Raw genomic sequence first — 21,099 nt, forward strand, 5'->3', positions numbered from 1 at the left:
GTGGCAACAGCGGCAGAAGCGATTCCCATAGGCTGCTCTGCCGCCGGTCCTGACCCCTTCTCTGTACTGCAGCACGACAGTAAGTTTGAGGAAAGGGGTTGGAGAAAGAATGGAAGGGGGAAATGTCACCTCAGAAGAGTGCCACCTGAGGCTTCTACCTCAGGTAGCCTAATGATAGGACTACCACTGGTTAAGTACATAAGTACATATGTATTGCCATACTGGGACAGACCAAAGGCCCATCAAGCCCAGCATCCTGTTTCCAGCAGTGGCCAATACAGGTCACAAATACCTGGCAAGATCCTCAAAAAAGTACAAAATATTTTATGCTGCTTATCCCAGAAATAGTGGATTTACCCCAAGTCCAATTTAATAATGGTCTATTGACCTTTCCTGTAGGAAGCCGGCCAAACCTTTTTTTTAAACTCTGCTAAGCTAACCGCCTTTACCAAGGCTTATAAATGTAGGTGTGCCATTCATTTTCTTAGATTTATGAGCCTAATTTATGATTCTAGTACTGAAAAGCTATGCTAAGCTCCTAACATTTTCTTCACTCCAAATCTGCCCCTCTTGCCACCCACTTTTTATGCTCTTACATTTATAAGTTTAAGGGTCGATATATAGGCTATGGTGGTAAACAGCTTGTAAGCCTCTAACAGTTTTGGACTGAGTTAAACCCAGATATTCAATGCCAGGGCATGTCCATAGAATATGTCAGATACTGCAGCAACCCAGAAGCTAACCGTGTACTGGCAGATATTCAGACCAGTGCAAGCTAGCTTGGTGGATAAAGTTAAGACAGATTTTCAGCTGTCCTAACTTTAAACTGCTCAATGAATATGACGGCTAACTGGTAGTGCTATGTCCGCCTATTCTCTGCCCCTGACCACCCTTAACCTAGCCGGTTAGTGCTTTGGTAGTCAGAGAGGATATTCAGTGACACTATACAGTTAAATGCCATTAAATATCAAGGAAGGCTCTCCACAGAGTGGATGAACACAAAATTCCATGGGGTACAGATACAGAAAAACAAAGTGGGAAGTGGACCGATGACTTCAGGACGCCAAGACTAAAGTGATATAAAGTAGAATAAACTCTCGGCGTCCTGAAGTCATTGATCCACTTCCTACTTTGTTTTTCTGTAAATGCCACTAAATATCCAGGAATGGCCTGCTAAATGCCACTAAATATCCAGGAATGGCCTGCTCAGCAGGGTTTAGTCAAGCAGGAGCCTCTCCAATGGAGCAGTACTGTTTAAGTCAGGGGTGGGCAACCTCGGTCCTCAAGGGCCGAAACCCAGTTGGTTTTCAGGATTTCCCCAAAGAATATGCATGAGATCTATTTGCATGCACTGCTTCCATTGTATGCAAATAGATCTCATGCATATTCATTGGGGAAATCCTGAAAAAAACAACTGGGTTTCGGCCATCAAGGACCAAGGTTGTCCACCCATGGTTTAGGGGGTGAAGTACTTTTGTGTACAAAAGAGGAGTGGGACTTGGGTGTGACCATATGTGATGATTTTAAGGTGGCCAAACAGGAAAGGTGATAGCGAAAGCTAGAAGGATGCTCAGGTGCATGGGGAGAGGAATGGCCAACAGGAAAAAGGAGGTGGCATGTTTCTGTATAAGTCTTTGGTGAGACCTCGTTTAGAACAATGTTTCTCGAGTCCAGTCCTGGAGTACCCCTTGCCAGTCAGGTTTTCAGGATATCCACAATGAATATGCATGAACTTGATTTGCATGCACTGCCTCCATTATATGCCGATTTCTTTCATGCATATTCATTGTGGATATCCTGAAAACCTGACTGGCAAGGGGTACTCCAGGACCAGACTTGGGAAACACTGATTTAGAATACTGTGTACAATCCTAGAAACTGCACCTTCAAAAGATATAAATAGGATGGAGTTGGTCCAGAGGGTGGCTACTAAAATGGTCAGTGGTCTTCTTCATAAAGCATATAGAACAGACAAAGAAGGCAGGAGAGGGGAGAGATAATAGAGGCATTCAAATACCTACAAATATCTACATATTGTAAATGAACAGGAGGCAAGACTCTTTCAATTGAAAGGAAGCTCTAGAATGAGAGGGCATAGGATGAAGGTGAAAGAGATCAGACTTAGCAGTAACCTGAGGAAATACTTCTTCATGGAAAGAGTGGGGTGGCAAATTTGTGGAATTACCTCCCAATGGAGGTGGTACAGACAAAGTCTGTATCTGAATTCAAACAACCTTGAGATAAGTACATAGGCTCTCTAAGGGAGAAGAAGGGATAGTAGATAGCATGGATGGGCAGACTGGATAGGCCATATGTTCTTTATCTGACTTTATTTTTCTATGCTTCTTTGTTTCTGTGAGCCAAGGCAGTAACAGTGGAACTTCTCAGACAGGAAGTTGGGGATTTACCTTTTACCGTATTCTGTCCCATTGTCACTGGAACTGTTATCATAGAACCATGTTTTGAGCTCCACTCCCAACTCATTTTTCTCTTGATCTCTCGCAACCGCCTTTAGCTTCAAAGTATCTGGCAGGGGAGGGGACAAGATGGCATTGACTGCACTAAGCTCTTACCCTGGTTTACCTAATTGTTCTTGTTTTCCTGAACACTGACAGAATGAGGAAATGAAGAGGAGAAATGAGGAACAAGGAGCCCAAGGAGTAGTTGAAACTGTATCCACAGATAATTTAAACTTAACTTTTTTGGAGACATTTCTAGATGTCATTAAGGAAAAGGCTACTCTCCTTATTACATTTGTATTTGAGTCTGATAAAGACTCAACACTTAGATTATTTTTTCCGTAAAAAATAGGTAGAGCATTTGGGCTGAAGAATGTGGATGTTTCCAGATGTCTCTAGGCAGACACAGGAAAAAAGAAGACATTTCCCTATTATATGTCAAGAAATACTGGCACTTGGTGGTCACTTTTTTCCTGCGTTTTACTGCTAAATGTATGTTAAAACTAAATGAACAGATTATGTTTTCTGGGGCCCTAAACAGCTGAAATTGTTTCTCGATTAAAGAAGGTAAGTTGTTACCTCACCAAAGCCTTCTGAATGATAGAATCCCAAGTTACTAGAATTTCTCAATGGTATAGAATTATAATGTACCTACATTAGTCACTTTTCTTCATTTTTATAAGTTTATTGGTTTATTATTTAGCTAATATCATCTCTCATTTTTCTGTTGCTCCTCTTCTCTAGTTGTTGCTCAAGGGTGGATTGTTTTCTATGTGAAAATGTTTCTATTTCTCTGTCTTGTTTTTTTATCTGCTTGGGCTTCATAATTTTTCTGTAACGAGTTTTATTTTTGTTATATTATTTATTTGCATGAGATCCGCTTTGCGAATCCCTCTGTATTTCCAAATCAGTAATACAGACGGATTCTTTACGGGGACCTTTGTGCATCTGGGCCTCAAATCTAGACTAAAAGCCCACCTTTTTGAGGCTGTTTTTAACTCCTAACTCCTATTCTGCTGTTCAGTACCCATGTCTGTAAGTAATTCCTTTATCCCTTATTTGTCCTGTTTGTCTATTTTGATTAGATTGTAAGCTTTGTCTAGCAGGGACCGTCTCTTACATATTTAGTGTACAGCACAGTGTACGTCTAGTATCTCTATAGAAATGATAAGTAGTAGTAGTAATATTCAAAGCCATTTCAGTGTCCAGGAAAGGATCCTGGTTGCTTAAATCACTTTGTGGGTCTTCTGCTGATATTCAGTTTAGGGTTTGAGTTCGCACTTAAGCAGTGAAGTGTCAATATTCAGCACTTAACAACCTAAGTTCAGGTCTATCTTTTTGCAGTGTCACTTAGGCAGTTAAATGCTAAAGATCACAAGAAGAAGGTGGCTGTGGATAGCAAATGGGAGCTGATTCTGGCAGCTGGTGGATGTGACAGAAATGGATTGATGTAAGAAGAGACTGATGCTAGGACTGGGGAGAGGCAAAGAGGGGTTTAGAACTAGCAAACTGGGGTTAGGGATGGGAGTGAGTAAAGGGATCTAATGCTAGGCATAAGAGAAGGGGACTGAAGTCTGACAAGGGGCAGATGGGATATAAGGGTTGGAGGCTGTTGCAGGAGCTAGGAGAAGGCAGAGGACAGACACTATGAAGGGAGAACTAAGGGCATATGCAGGGAAAGGTGAAGATGGAGGGGCAGAGGGATGGGTACTGGGGTTAAGGTGGAGGAAAGATACCAGATAAGGAGATAGGTGGATGGATGCTAGAGAAGGAGAGAGGGAAGTATGAGAGAAGAGAACAAAAGATGATGAGCAAAGGGGAAAAACTAGATGGAGGGTTTTGAAGAGGGTGAGGGACAAAGGAAGGAGACAGATCTTTGAAGGAGGTAAGAACAGGTGGAAATAGGGAAGGCAAAGGGGGAAATGAGATACTGAATAAGTGGATAAGAATTAAAGGGATTGGAGCTCTCTAGGGCAATATATCAAGTTTTAAATAAACCCAAAACCTGAGCTGTAGAGGGAATGAATGGCAGAGAAGGAACTGGGGTTGGAAAGGGGCAATAGGATGGGGAGGCAATGAATACATCGACTGGAAATGGGAGACTAGAAAGTGGGTAAAAGAAAGGAGACTGGGGGAAAATAAAACATATAGGAACAGGAGAACTAGGGATATAAGCGGAGGAAATAGAAAGCTGGTAAGTAGGTGAATGTTACGTCTGTGCTCACCTCGCCCTCTGGTGGCCAGAACCAGTGGCTGCTGTGGACCGTCACCCATTCCAGATTTCAGCTCAGTCCGGTCCGGATCTTCCAGGCTGCCAGATTTGCTTGCTTGGATTGAACATACACAGCACCAGTAGTTTCCTGGTGATGGTTGCAGCTGAGCTCCAGGTGCTGCTGGGCTTATTAGCCATTCTGAAACCTTGCTGCTTTGCCTTTGCATTGCGTCTAAGGCCCTGGTATGTTGGTGCTTTTGCACTTCAGCCTGAGTTTGTTTCCTTGCTCTAGTTCTTGCCTGAAGTCTTGCCTGTTCTAGTTAGTCTATGTTTAGTTTAGGGTATTGCTTGTTTTCCAGTCTTGTGTCTTGTTTGTATGTTTTTGTCTAGTTCTGGGTTTATCTGTGTTTGTTCCCTGCTTCAGTGGCTGCTGGCAGCTTTCAGTTCAGTCTCCTGTCTAGCTGTGTTTGATCCCTGTTTCAGTGGCTGCTCGCAGCTTTCTGTCCTGTCCTTTAGCCTATTCTTTCCCTGCCTTGCTGTTCCTGTGCTGCCTAGCTGTTAGCCAGTCCTGCCCTGTCCAGTAAGTCCTGCCGGCCACCTGAAGCCTTGAGCTCAACTCTTGGTGGAAAGTGGCCAGGTGCAGGTGAAGTCTACTGTTTGTCAGGGATCTGCCCTGTCTCTAGCATGAGGTGGTTTTGCCTGCAACTGCCGCTCCTCGGCAGTGGTCCAAGGGCTCACAAACCCAGTTTCCAGCATTGAAAACGTGACAGTGAAAGATGGAGACAGAGGATTAGGGGAAGGGGAGAAGGAGGAATAAAATCTAGCTGCAGGTAGGTAAAAAAAAAAACAGATGAGAAAAATGGAGAAAAAATGAGACAGAAGGATCAGAGTTAGAGAACGGTATAAGAGAAGACAGTGAACAGCAGAAAATGGAAATTAGATCCTGGAAAAGGACTTAGGAGAAAATCAACAAGAGGATGTAGTAAAGAGAAATCAGGACCAACCCAAGTGGAAAAAGAAAATGATCAGACAACAAAGGTACAAGTACATTTTTGCTTTCTAACATTTAGAGAAATGAGATGTCAGCTTTGAAAATGTGTATTTCTTGTATTTTGTTTGGTAATGTCTTTCTCTTTTTTTAGCAATGTTCTACTGTTCACAGTCTGTTTTGGGAGGGGGATATTTCATTTTTTCTAGGTATTTGTTTCTAATCTGCAGTCTTTTAGGTCCCTTTTTATTAAACTGTGCTAGTGATTCCTGGTGTGGCAATGCCAAAAAAGCCCATTCACTTAGAATGGACTTCATCAGCATTGCCATACCGGAATCGCTAGTGCAGTTTGATAAAAGAGGCCCTTAGTATTTTACTAGGTGATGATCTATGTTTTCCTTTTGTAACCGCAAAGAAGGATTTATCAAGTAGATTCTGTGTTCGGTTGTTCTCTTTTTGCAGCTGGACATGTATTAGTCTTCTAGAACTTTTTTATAGGTAGGATGAGCGCAGTTTGAGTGTCTATTTTGGATTTGGATTTAGCTCATGCCATTCTCAGTTGTAGCTCGATGTAAGTTGAATTCAGATTCAGTAGATATTTCCCTATCCCTAGAGGGATTAGAATGGACGTCTGTACCTAAGGCAATGGATGGTTAAGTGACTTGTTCAAGATCTGAAAGAGCAGCAGTTGGATTAGAAATCTAGCTTCCCTGGTTCTTAGCCTGCTGCTCTAACCATTAGGTACAGCTAATACATATTCCACACATGTTTGGTAACTCAGCAATAAAGTAAAGGTCAATACATCTGTATATACTTAATGTAAATCCACATAGGATGTAGGATGGAGTAGAATACAAATCTTGGAAATAAAATTAATAAAATAAATAAGCTTGGTGGTCATTTGGCAACCTACCAAAAAACATGGATAAAGAAATAATTTTATTGCTGCCATTAAATACAGGATTCCTGTTACAGTGCTTTTTTTGGCACATAATTCCATGGAATATATTCAGTGTGCATATTACCATCAGTAACAGAGATGGAAGAAGTTTGGGGGGGGGGGGGGGGAGCCAAGGGAAGCCTTGTTTCACGAATTTGCTTCATTTCTTTGAAGACATAAATAAACATGTAGATAAAGGTGAGCTGGTTGATGTGGAAGCTTTTGACAAAAGTTTCTCATGAGAGACTCCTGAGAAAATTAAAGAGTCATGGAATAGAAGGCAATGTTCTATTGTAGATTAGGTATTGGTTATTGGACAGAAAGTAGATTTAAATGGCCATTTCTCTCAATGGAGGAGGGTGAATAGTGGAGTACCATAGGGATTTGTACTGGAACCGGTGCTATTTAATATATTTATAAATGATCTGTAAATTGGAAAAAGTGAGGGGATTAAATCTGCAGATGGCACAAAACTATTCAAAGTTGTTAAAACACACGTGGAAAGTGAAAAAAGTGCAGGAAGATATTGGGAAATTGGAAGACTGGGCATCCAAATGGCAGATGAAATTTTAATGTGGACAAATGCAAAGTGATGCACATTGGGAAGAATAATCCAAATTGTAGTTATGTGTTGCTAGGGTCCACCTTTGGGTTTAGCACCCAAGAAAAAGATGTTGTAGTGGACAATATGTTGAAATCTTCTGCCCATGTTGGAAACCAATGGGCTAGATGGGCTATTGGTTTGATCGAGTACGGCTATTCTTATGTTCTTCCGTTCTTAAAAGCAGTTCACACCATGAACAAAAATAATGGAGAAGGGATATAGAAGTGAGGTGAGATAATTAAAGAAGCAAGTGAAAGTTTACTGTTTATTTACAACTTAATATACCACTATTAGGTAGTAACTATTTTTAGATGAGTAGGGGAAGCTAGAACTGTATGTGGTAACATAGAGAGAGTAAATGTAGTGATTTGAGAATAAGAGTTACATTGCCATGGCAGCTGAGTTTTGAACAGATTGCAGAAGAGATAAATTTATCTGTAAAAGATTGCAGAATATCTAGGTCTTTGTGGTCATCAGAACAGGATCAATTCTTCTGGTTTCTCAAGCCCAGCTGGCCATTACATAATTTTATGACTTGTTTATGGCAGGATCACAGCTCTGAAAATATTTTGCTCTTTGTTTTCGTAAAAAGATGAAAGCATATCTGGGTTTTTTTTAGCCCGATTGTATGATTTGTTTTTTGTTTGTAGCAGGCCTAGCATACCATAACTGTATTAACTCCCAGGAGTCCAACAGCAACAACCGTATGTATAACAAGGTAGTATACAAATATGGCAAAGAGAACTAGCTTGCAAATACACCAGCTATTAAAAGGGGCAGGTTACTAAACAATTTAGATTACTACAGATCCCTACACAGAGTCTCCACATGAGTCAAATAACTCACCTTGCTCATAGATAGCCCGTCACCAAATACAGAATGAGTGAACAAAAAATGAAGATTAGAACCATGCAGGCAAGCACTGAAATGAAAGCCTCATGAAGTAAGACTTTGAACAAGATGCAATATTGAAGAAATAGAAACAGAAAAATACATTTCCTTCTACACTGTACACAAATACAAAGATGTAGATGCAAATGTCCCTAAACCAAGAAAGAACATGAAATTTTTCACAATCAGAAATAAAGTTGATATAAAGAGTAATTTTCAATGTTATTTCTACTAAGGGGTCCTTTTATTAAGGTGTGCTGAACAATGGCCTGCAAAAGTGTAGGCGCGGGTTTTGGGCATGCATAGATCCATTTTTCAGCACGCCTGCAAAAAATGCCTTTTAAAACTTTTTGCCAAAAATGGAAGTGTGGCAAAATAAAAATTGTCGCACGTCCATTTTGGGTCTGAGGCCTTACCACCAGCCATTGACTTAGCAGTAAGGTCTCTCGTGTTAACTCCGTGCATCAAGTCAGAGTTACCGCCCGATTTTCACCACATAGTAACATAGTAGATGACGGCAGAAAAAGACCTGCATGGTCCATCCAGTCTGCCGAAAAAGATAAACTCATATGTACTAATTTTTGTGTATACCTTACCTTGATTTGTACAGTTCTCTTCAGGGCACAGACCGTATAAGTCTGCCCAGCACTATCCCTGCCTCCCAACCACCAGCCCCGCCTCCCACCACAGGCTCTGCCACCCAATCTCGGCTAAGCTCCTGAGGATCCATTCCTTCTGAACAGGATTCCTTTATGTTTATCCCACGCATGTTTGAATTCCGTTACTGTTTTCATTTCCACCACCTCCCGCGGGAGGGCATTCCAAGCATCTACCACTCTCTCCAGGGTATACATGTTCAGGTCAACAAGTCTCTCCTCATACGTCTTAGAACGTAAATCCCATACCACTCTCGTAGCTTTTCTTTGCACCGCTTCCATTTTTTTAACATCCTTCGCAAGATACGGCCTCCAAAACTGAACACAATACTCCAGGTGGGGCCTCACCAACGTCATATATATATATAATTTTCTTGCACGTGGTGAAAATCAGGTAACTCCGACTTGATGCACATAGGCAATTATATTTTCTGGCACGTTTAGCGGGCACGCGTAAAAAATGAAATTACCGCATGGCCCACATGGTAGCCAGGTGGTACCTCTGAATTGGCACATTGGGCGTGCGTAGGCACTTACACGGCTTAGCAAAAGGGCCCCTAAGCATATTAAGAAAATTTCCCATGCTGTATGAGAGTGAAAATATGTGCCTCCACACATGTAAGTTTCCCCACTTGTGGCAGTCCCAGAGTCAGAGATAGGGCAAAAATTGCAACAATCTGCATACTTATGTATTTTATGTCTTTATTAAAATAAACATAAATAGAGGTGCATGTCTGTACAAGTACTATTTTCTCAGGTAAATTTCAAAATAAATGTTTGTCTGTACCTTTACTTTGAAAACTACTGCAAAACCCATGCGTGAAATGTAACTAGACTTTGCAGCTGTGAGGACAGCATGAAAATTGAAGAGATGAGTTCCAAAACCTGTTAAGTACATTTTTTTCAAAAATGAATTTGTACTGGAAACAGACTGCCTTTATAGAAAGCCATAGGATGTGTGAAATTTGCACTAGAAGACATTTATTGGTGTGCATCCTCATTTTAGAAGATAGAATTGAGTCATGCAGGTCAGTGCATATCAAATTTCACCAGTATTTTAGAACAAGTATCTGCTGATATAGAACTTGTTCTAAAATGCAGGCAAAATGGACATTTATATGTGAAGTACATGCAGCATAAAATGAACATATACAAATCTAAAGGGTTGTGACCTTGGAAACATAACCAGTTATTATTCCAACACTTTCATAGTGACTGGTTTCTTTTTCCAGTTTGGCATTTGGGGCACATAAACCACTGGGAGATTAAGGGGGCAACCCCCCTAATCCTTCCAGCGGAGTACTGCTCAATATCAACTGTTTTCCAAATCCTAAATGTGCTTGGTAACATGTATAACTCCAACATAGATCTTTTAAGACATAGACGTTAACCCCCTAATTCTAGAAAGTCTGGGCATGTAATTTTGGTGTGCATATTGCATTTAAGCACTGGAAAATCAGAACCAATGCTAAGCTTCATTCTGTATGTTAACATATCAGAGCATACCTGCAGGTTATTGTGTAAAATTACGTGCATAAAAAGGTAGCATGAAAGGGGCAGGGCATATGGAGACGGAGTGTGTACTGTTTTTAATTACCCCTCTCTTGACCCTCGCTGGACCTTTGTCCACGGGGGTGAAGAGGGAGTTCTAGAAGGCTCAGAATAAGTCCCTTTAACATGACCTCTGTTTTCTGACTCCTGACATCTAAGAGCATCTTTGTGTATCTGTTCTCCCACATAATGTGTTAATGAGTAGGGGTCTGCTTACTTATGTGGGAATTGGGAGGAATTGGGATTTGCAGAATATATCCCCACTTCTGGCTTGCATAATCTGCAAGACAGATTGGTGATTACTACTAAGATATGATCAGTAGAACAAAAGAAAAGGGTACCAAGAGCAACAATAGTGGAAATAAACAAATTGGAAGTCGGCAGTTCATGTGGTAGATTCAGGTTCAGCCGTGCTGCTTGCTATCGCCAGTAGAGAAGACAACTAAAGGGTTTTTGAGACATGGAAACTTCACCTGCGATGACTACCATTCACCAAGGGTTGGGCCCTTAGCTGCAGGAGGCCTGCGGGACTTACGCATCAGATGAATCGGACATAAGGGCAGAGGCCAAAGCTTCTTGCAACTCCAGTAAGTCTTAGAGAGGGAGCTTGTCTCTTTTCCTCATGAACCAATTGATGCATGTGTTCAAACTTTCGAACAATGATATCTCGCAGCTCACGCCGGGTCACATTGGGGTCAGTGCATTTGTCCTTCAATTTGGCGATCCGTTTCAGAAACGTTGCCCTCAGGTCTGCCACATTATGGGGTCAGGGTCACCACTGTTTTTAATTACCCCTCTCTTGACCCTCACTGGACCTTTGTCCACGGGGGCGAAGAGGGAGTTCTAGAAGGCTCAGAATAAGTCCCTTTAACATGACCTCTGTTTTCTGACTCCTGACATCTAAGAGCATCTTTGTGTATCTGTTCTTCCACATAATGTGTTAATGAGTAGGGGTCTGCTTACTTATGTGGATATTATCAAGAATAATTTATCTGTGTAGGTGTATTAGGAGAAATAAGTATGTAGCCAGGAAGAAGATACAGACAAGGGAGATAAGTATTAATATAGAATTTATTCTTACCCAAGTGATACATCAATCAGGCACGCTCATCAATCAAAGTTTCAGGACAACCGACCATAGTTCTGCACTTCTGGGTAAAGTTGGGGAATTCTCCAAACTCCACCCATATTCACACTTCTTAAATACCCCTTTCACTCATTAAAACTGTATATTTTATTATGCAAATCTTGTTTTCTACAGTTGCTAACCACAAAGTTTCTACATCTTGCTAGATTGGAAGCCCAAAACCCCCCTTCTTACAATTTCTCAATACCTGCAACATCCTTTGTGATAAACAACTTTTTCTAACTTCAAATGCAGGGACAGGTATCCATTTTATGAAAAGGACTCCATTTTAAATTCAATTACTTGACCTAACTCCTTGCTATTCCAGTCATTTATTCCTTCATCTAGGCTTTAAAACTGTATTTGGATGTTGCACCAGATCCTGATTTGGCTTGTCAGCTAGGCCCTGCTTCAGCAAGTACCCAGTTTCAAGCCATCATCAGAGTTTCTGGCCTGGTCAGTGCTTCTTAGCAGCCTAGGCTCTATGGCTCTGCCCACCACTATTCCAGTGGAGGGGTCTCTAACTGTAACTTATATTAACAGTACCTGGCATCGGCATGCACAGGGCCTGTTCTATAAAGTTCATGCAGGCTAATGATGCCCAACTGGCATGCCCAAGTGTACACCTGCTATATATGATGACTAATAGGTTGCAAAACTTCCATTTTCTGCTGACCTCCCCTTACTCCCCCAGTGGTCACCAACCCCCTCCCACCCCCCAAAAAATTAAAACACATTTTTCCAGCCTCTATGCCAGCCTCAAATGTCATACCCAGCTCCATCACAGCAGTATGCAAGTCCCTGGAGCAGTTTTTGTGGGTGCAGTGTACTTCAGACAGGTGGACCCAGGCCCATCCCCCCTACCTATTACGTTTGTGGTGATAAATGGGAGCCCTCCAACCCCCCCCCCAAAAAACCCACTGTACCCACATGTAGATGCCCCCCTTCATCCCTAAGGGCTGTGGTAGTGGTGTACAGTTGTGGGGAGTGGGGTTTGGGGGGATTTGGGGGGCTCAGCACACAAGGTATGCACCTGGGAGCAATTTGTGAAGTCCATTGCAGTGCCTCCTAGCGTGCCCGGTTGGTGTCCTGGCATGTGAGGGGGACCAGTGCACTACAAATGCTGGCTCCTCGCACGATCAAATGCCTTAGATTTGGCTGGGTTTGAAATTGCCACCATTAATTTCCATTATCACTGAAAACCAATGGCGGCCATCTCTAAACCCAGCCCAAATGTTGAGATTTGGCCAGCTCCGACCTTATTATCTAGTCTACCCATCCATGCCATCTATTCTCCCTAGCACCCCCTTAGATATCCTATGTACTTGTCCTAAGCTCTCTTGAATTCACATATTGTTTTCATCTCCATCACTTCCTCCAGAAGGTTGTTCCACAAATTCACCACCCTTTCTTTGAAGAAGTATTTTCTCAGGTTACTTCTGAGTCTATCCCTTTTCACTGTCATACTACACTCCCTCATTCCAGAGCTTCCTTTCAATTGAAAGAGACTCACTTCCTGTGCACTTATGTTGCATAACTATTTAAATATCTCTATCATATATCCCCTCTCCCGCCTTTCTTCCAGAGTATACTTATTGAGAACTTTGTCTTTCCCTATACACTTTATGACAAAGACCACTGACCATTTTAGTAGCCGCCCTCTGGACTGACTCCATCCTGTTTATGTTTTTGAAGGTGCAGTCTCCTTAATTGTACACAATATTTTAAATGATGTCTCACCAGGGTCTTATACAGGTGCATCATCACCTCCTTTTTCCTACTGGCCATTCCTTTCCCTATGTACTCAAGCATCCTTCTAGTTTGCCCCATTGTTTTTCTACATATTTGGCCACCTTAAGATAATCATATATGATTACACCCAAATCCCGTTTCTCTTTCATGAATAAAAGTTCTTCATCCACTAAACTATACCGTTCCCTCAGGTTTTTGCAGCCCAAATGTATGGCCTTGCATTTTTTAGCATTAAATCTAAGCTGCCAATTTCCAGACCATTCCTCCTGCTTCGCTAAGTCCTCCCTCATGTTGTCCACACCATCAGGGATGTGTACCTTATTGTAGATTTTGGTATCATCTGCAAAGAGGTAAACCTTACCAGAAAGTCCTTCAGCAATATCGCTTACAAAGATGTTAAAAAGAATTGACCCAAGAACCAAACCTTATGGAACACCACTGGTAAGGGCAGGGGATGGGACTTGTTATACTTCTTTTTCTGGTTTATATATTATATATGATGCTTATTTTACACTGGAGGCAATGGAAGTTTAAGTAACTTGCCCAGAGTCACAAGGAGATGCATTGGGAATCAAACTCAGTTCCCCAGGTCCTCAGGCCACTGCACTAACCATTAGGCTACACTTTTCCTTGGAATGAGTTCCATTTACCACTATCCTCTGTTGCCTTCAACTCAACCAGTTCCTAACCCAGTCAGTCACTTTAGGGTCCATACCGAGGGCATTCAGTTTATTTATTAGTCTGTGCATTACCATATTTAAGGCTTTGCTAAAATCTAGAAACACAATATCTAGCACTCTCCCTTGATTCAACTCTCTAGGCACTCAGTCAAATAAATCAATCAGATACGTCTGACAAGACCTGCCTCTAGTGAAACCATGTTGCTTTGGGTTCTGTAATTCATTGGATTCCAACAACTTGACTGTTCTCTGATTTGAAAGCATTTCCATTAATTTACTTACCACAGAAGTCAGACTTACTGGCCAGTAGTTCCCAACCTCTTCATTACTTCCACTTTTGTGGAGAGGGACCACATCTGTTCTTCTCCAGTACTCCGGAACCACTCCCGTTTCTAAAGAAGCATTGAATAGGTCAGCCAGTGGAGTCGCTAGAACTTTCCTAAGTTTCTTCAGTACCATTGGATGTATGACATCCAGCCCCATTGGTTTGTTCACATTTAATTTAGCCAGCAAATCACAAAAACAGTCCTCTGAAAATTGTTCAGGGACTACCACCTCTCTGTTCTTATGTATAGTTCATGTTGAATAAGGAAACCATAGTACATTCCTGCAACTAGCTAGAAGAAAGTCTTAAGCCCACCACCTGGACTGGACAAGCCCTATCGGAGCATATAGAGATCACCACAGCTCTAGCTTTCCTAGCCACAGGGACCTTCCAAACACCCTATGTGGCCACAACTGACATAATTCAGCCTACTGCATTATGCTGCATTGTGCAATTCTTGCAGAGCTTTCCATAAAGAGACATCTAGATATCCCAGGTGAGGCACTGGCTCAGAACCCTGGCCATAAGGGGCACCAAATGCCTCATCATGCTGCACATCCTTCCTCCACTTACATCCTCCAAAGCATACCATGCACACTGCTGCCTTTTCTGCTATTCAGTTCCTCCCTTCCTTATCACTGTCTCTGTTACTGCGTACCTCTCTCCAAACCCAGTGTGCTATTCTCTGTTTTGGCTCTGCCTCCTAGTACCAGTGAGCTATTTTCTATCTTGGCTCTGCCTTCTAGTACCACTCATCATCTCTGTCTCCACCTCTGGGTGCCTCCCTTCAAAGTTAGCAAGCCAATCTCTAGCTTGGCTCCCCCTCCCCCCATACTACCCACAACAGCTTCACTTAGGATCATGAGTCTTCTGTGTAAATGCTAGGTGAGGAAAGACAATAAAAACAGTGGTCTGACTCCTGAATGGGGCATGACAGAGCAAAACTTGATTAATTCTCTTTAAAGAAGATGCTTGGGGGAGGGGGAAACAGAGACAAGACAAGGAGGAGAAAATTATAGGGGTAGGGCTGAGAGGAAAGCAGGGAGAAGATAATATTCAGGAGGAGCTGGGAGAAACTTTTCTGTGGGTGGGGGGTACTGGGAGAAGAGAAGAAATATTCTGGGGTTGCCTGGGACCTGGGGGTGGATTGAAGAGGAAATCAGGAACAAGAAGACAAAAAATTCTGGTGTGAGGAAAGCTGGGAGAAAATATTGTGGGAAAAGAGGAGAAAATATTTGGGGGAGGGGTTGGGACAAGGAAAGCTGAGAAAACAGGGTCACAAGAGTTGGGCAGGTGGGGGATGCAAATGTTTGCTCAGGGCACCTGTACCTAGTATATTGCATTCTCCATGCAAGATGCAGAACAACACCTAACAACACCAATGATAGCATTCTACAGCTGTCAGGCTTTTCCTCTGTGCTGATAACTATTGACTGCATCCATATGGCTCTGAGACCACCTTCAGGGAATGAGGCTATTCACAGGAACAGGAAGTCCTACCATTCTATGAACATGCAGGTCACCAGCATCCTGAACTCGCCCAAGGCAAAGTGCTTCCTAAGGTCTGTCCCACATCTTTCTGCCATAGTTCATGAGTATGATACAATTGGATGCACAAAAGCCTAGTTTATAATGTGGTGCTCAATTCCGCCTCAATAAGTTGCATGTGTGCCAGCCCTCTACATGCCCAAAAGTCTGGTGCCCAGTTTTACAGAATAAAATGCACATTTGTGCTACTGATCAATTTAGCATCCAATTGCGATGATATTAAGCACTTAGAGTACAGAGCCATGTCCTTCAATTGGATGTACAGTTATTCACTCTATTGTTCGCAAAAGTGTTAAGTATTAAAACAAGAACATGTCATCCTGCAGCAATAGGTTAACTGCTTTAGTCATTAAAACAGCGTGGGTAATGAATTGTTTGTGAAATAGTATGAACATGTCCTGTGAAAACAAACCAGTACAAAAAAAAAAACCTCTTTAAAATAAAGTCAAACATACCAGCATTGCGACAACAGTTTATAAAAGTATTTATATTATTGAAAATATGCAAAAAAAAAAACCCTATGTAATAAGAGTAAATGATAAAAATGATATATCCCATCAAACAAAGTTCTAACTTGAGCTCTATTGATAGAGCAGGAATCAGTGACGCACTCAATACAGATTAACAAATCTGAAGCAGGTATGTACTCTAATGCAGGATTTAGAGACACCAGCGATGACATACTTAAAATAAATAGATATTTAAAATAAGCATGCTTTGTGAAAAAATATTTGCAATATGACTAGCAATTCAACATGGTAAAACAGCGTCTAAGAAAGTGCAACTCCAAAAAGAAACAACTCAGGGTTGGGCACATGAGACAACAGGCAAGCTGAACAATGTGAGGGCTCTTACAAAAGTATTACACCCATGCAGAAGGACCCGATGGGTATGAAGCCACTCTGGTGAAAACAATATCTCCCTAATGCTATATATGGTACTCAGAATTGTGCACACAAATTTGGGCTCATGCCCAATTTGTGGATACAATTCATTTACTGAATGTGCCCAATTCGCACCAATACTTGAGAACTAACAATCAATTACTGGCACTAATTGAAAATAATTCGAATCAAATAAATTCTTGTATACCACTAATATCCTCTTTCCAGGGTTCAGTGTGGTTTGCATTCTAGGTGTGACAAAAGCAGATAATATTAGTATGAAGTATTTATTTATTTATTCATGATATTTATACCCCACATTTGCCCAAAATAGACTCAAGTTCAAAGTGGCTTACAAACAAACAATAAGGGAACAAAACATAATAATGTACAAAATACAACACAAATTACAATAACTTCAAGAAGCAACTTAATACATGTGCGGTAAGTAACCAGGGATTTACACCAACTAAATTGTATGAGAACAATTACAGACCATTGGTGTAATGCATGAGACCAAAAACATTATAGGAAAGGATAATGGATGATACTAGGAGGTAGAAGTCAATGGATTGTTATGAAGCAGTCTTTGGGAAGAGAAAGGTTTTTAGTGTCTCCCTGAAGCTAATGTAGCTCTTTTCTGTTCTGATAGGTAGAGAGTTCCATATTTTAAGTCCAAGTACAGGGAATAGAGAGCTGAATTTAAATTTACGCATCCACCTTTATAGTCGCTATTTTATAAAGATGTGCATATACATTTTTTGTTTACATGGATCTGATAAGGGGCTGTGGCCATGGGAGGGGCATAGTCAGGCCATGGTACTTCTGGAATTGTGTGCAGTGTTACAGAATAAGACAAATCTGTGCCTAATTTAAGTGTGAGGAATTACACCAGGCTTCACCATGTAAATCTCTGTGCCTAAAACTCAGCATGGATCCTGGCACTAAATGCTATTCTATAAATGGTGCGCAACTCAGAGAGTCTTTTATAGAATAGCACTGATCATTCAGTTTTTTTCAGCACCAATGTTTCTGTACCATATATAGAATCTAGCCCTATGTCTGTAATAACTAGAAAAGGCTACAGGTAAAGCTAAAATGACTGTAGATAATAAAGAGAAAACACAAAAAGATCGGCAAGGGTCCTTACCAACTGACAAAATGTTGCTGCTGCATGTCCTGAGATATGCTCACATCAATCACCACACATGCTCACTATCTCCCCTGTTTACTATGCCACACTAGAGGCTGCCACACGGCAATGCCGACACGGCTGTGTCAGCATTACTGCACCGCCAGCTACTGGCGCAGCTTAGTAAACAGGGGGTATGTGAGCTTCTCATTCCCCCCCCAACCCACCTCCCTGCACCCCCCGTTTTCTATTTCTGTTGATGGCTCTCTCATTCTCCCTGTCTCCTCAGCTCGAAACCTTGGGGTTATCTTTGACTCTTCTCTCTCCTGCACTGCTCATATCCAGCAGATTGCCAAGACCTGTCGTTTCTTTCTTTACAACATCTGTAAAATCCGCCCCTTTCTTTCTGAGCACTCTACCAAAACCCTCATTCACACCCTTGTCATCTCTCATTTGGACTACTGAAATCTGCTTCTTGCTGGCCTCCCACTTAGTCCCTTTCCCCTCTCCAGTCGGTTCAAAACTCTGCTGCCCGTCTCGTCTTCCACCAGGGTCGCTTTATTCATACTACCCCCTCCTCAAGTCGCTTCACTGGCTCCCTATCCGTTTTCGCATCCTGTTCAAACTTCTTCTACTAACCTATAAATGTACTCACTCTGCTGCTCCTCAGTATCTCTCCACACTCGTCCTTCCCTACACCCCTTCCCCTGCACTTCGTTCCCTGGATAAATCCTTCTTATCTGTTCCTTTCTCTGCTACTGCCAACTCCAGACTTTGCTCCTTCTGTCTTGCTGCGCCCTATGCCTGGAATAGACTTCCTGAGCCCCTACGTCTTGCCCATCTTTAAATCTAGATTGAAAGCCCACCTCTTTAACATTGCTTTTGACTCGTAACTACTTGTATCCACTCGCCTCCACCTACCCTCCTCTCCTCTTTTCTCTACACATTAATTGATTTGTTTACTTTATTTTTTGTCTACTAGATTGTAAGCTCTTTGAGCAGGGACTGTCTTTCTTTTATGTGCAGTGCTGCGTACGCTTTGTAGCGCTATAGAAATGCTAAATAGTAGTAGTAGTAGTAGTAGTAGTAGTGGTGTGCAGCAATCATTAATAGAAAAATGGGATACAGAATGATCTTTTTGGGAAAAAATGTATCTCTCTAATTAGAGCATACATAATAGATCCCAGCTATATCACAAGATAACTTTGCAAGAGGAGGAGAAGCATTGTGTCAACATATGGGAAATTTCCACTGCATGAAAAGTCACTCTAAATGTTCTTAAAATGATGAACTCACACATATGTACATGAAGAGTATGAGAAGCATGAGGGGTTGTTCCATGCATTATTTTGAAACCTTGTAAATCACATCACAAGGAATCATTCTATGTTGTTATATAGAGGGACATAATCGAACTGGGCACCCATCTGTAAGGGCGCCCATCTCTAAGGACGCCCTGGTGAAGGGGCGGGGCATCCCGTATTATTGAAACAAGATGGGCATCCATCTTTCATTTCGATAATACGGTCGGGGATGCCCAAATCTTGACATTTAGGTCGGCCTTAGAGATGGATGACCTCGGTTTTTGCTGATAATGGAAACCGAGGATGCCCATCTCAAAAATGACCAAATCCAAGGCATTTGGTCATGGGAGGAGCCAGCATTCATAGTGCACTGGTCCCACTCACATGCCAGGACACCAATTGGGCACCCTAGGGGGCACTGCAGTGGACTTCATAAATTGCTCCCAGGTACATAGCTCCCTTACCTTGTGTGCTGAACCCCCAACCCCCCCCCCCAAACCCACTACCCACAACTGTACACCACTACCATAGCCCTTAGGGATGAAGGGGGGCACCTACATGTGGGTACAGTGGGTTTTGGGTGGGTTTTGGAGGGCTCCTATTTACCACCACAAACGTAACAGGTAGGGGGGATGGGCCTGGGTCCACCTGTCTGAAGTACACTGCACCCACAAAAACTGCTCCAGGGACCTGCATACTGCTGTGATGGAGCTGGGCATGACATTTGAGGCTGGCATAGAGGCTGGAAAAAATGTGTTTTAATTTTTTGGGGGGGTGGGAGGGGGTTGGTGACCACTGGGGGAGTAAGGGGAGGTCATCCCTATTTCCCTCTGGTGGTCATCTGGTCAGTTCGGGCACCTTTTCGAGGCTTTTTTTGTGAAAACAAAGGGACCGGGTAAAGTCAGCCAAATGCTTGTCATGCCTAGAAACAGGGTGCATGGCTAAACATTTTCAGTAGAAATCACTATACTTTATTTATAGGTATGAAGCAAACATGGCAGAGCATAAAGGACGAATGGATAAATATAAGCTAAGTTAGATTGATACAGTTGTATCCTTATGCAATGGTCTCTTCAGGTCTAGCTGTTCTGTAAAATTAGATGTGTGTATGGTAGGGTGGGCTTTAATGATACTTTTGCAAGTTGATAATGTGATTGCTGACTTTCAGCATACTTGCTTGTGATGTTTATCTGAAAATGTATTGTTTGATTTTTGCTGAAAAACTTAGAATAAACGCTGAACTTAAAGAAAAGAGGGATGTCAGGGACATGGCATGGATAGTTCAAATGTTTATATTTGTAGAATGTATTTTGAAAGCAAGCAGATGTGGAGAGCAATACTGCTGCTATAAACTATAAATGCTGACCTTGCAGATCTTTTGGGAATGTTTCCAGTGGTGGTGATTGGAGAAAATCTGTTTGAGACCTTTTGACTTGATTGTCATCTCTCCATTTAGATGTGTCATCTCCCTTTCATTAACCTTTTAACCATTCCCCTGCTATCCCCCTATACATATGATTGCACAACTTCTTTCCCCGAGATGAAGTTAGGAGAGAAAAATTGCTGTCCTGACATTATCCGGAAAGCTGTCTAAATAGCGGTGCTGAATATTCAGAATAATATGAAACTCTGTGGCCAGCAGTTCAAGTGTGGTTCAAGTGTGGTATTGCCTATGGAGCCCATTCAAAGTGAATGGGCTTTGTCAACATTACCGCACTGGGAACCGCTAGCACAGTTTGATGAAAGAAGCCCTAAATAAATAAATCACACAGTTGAAATACTGACCTGACAGGTTTCTTTGAAGCTTGTAGGTGGTATAGAAGAATTTGAAATAAATATATTATATAAATGAAGTAATGTCTTTCTGGACCACTTTAACATGCACATCATATGTTATTTCTCTGACTTGTACACTAGGATTTATTGTATTAACACCTTAATTCTATATATTCTAATTCTCTAATCTTATTTTCAGACTTTTGGGATTTGCATATATGTGCTTATATGTATTTATTTTGTGCTTATTCACAACTCTTTTTAGCAGTAG

General features: G+C 41.8%; 1 long non-coding RNA gene across 1 annotated transcript; it reads left to right on the forward strand.

Annotated features, from left to right (window-relative positions):
- The first annotated feature begins 2,271 nt into the window (after positions 1 to 2,271).
- On the forward strand, positions 2,272 to 20,798 carry LOC115459316. Its single transcript, XR_003940249.1, has 3 exons — positions 2,272 to 2,355; positions 12,238 to 12,242; positions 20,788 to 20,798. It is a non-coding gene; the product is annotated as an uncharacterized LOC115459316 (long non-coding RNA).
- The last annotated feature ends 301 nt before the right edge of the window (positions 20,799 to 21,099 follow it).

This window comes from Microcaecilia unicolor, unplaced genomic scaffold (genome assembly GCF_901765095.1).
Source record: "Microcaecilia unicolor unplaced genomic scaffold, aMicUni1.1, whole genome shotgun sequence".
Taxonomy (NCBI): domain Eukaryota; kingdom Metazoa; phylum Chordata; class Amphibia; order Gymnophiona; family Siphonopidae; genus Microcaecilia; species Microcaecilia unicolor.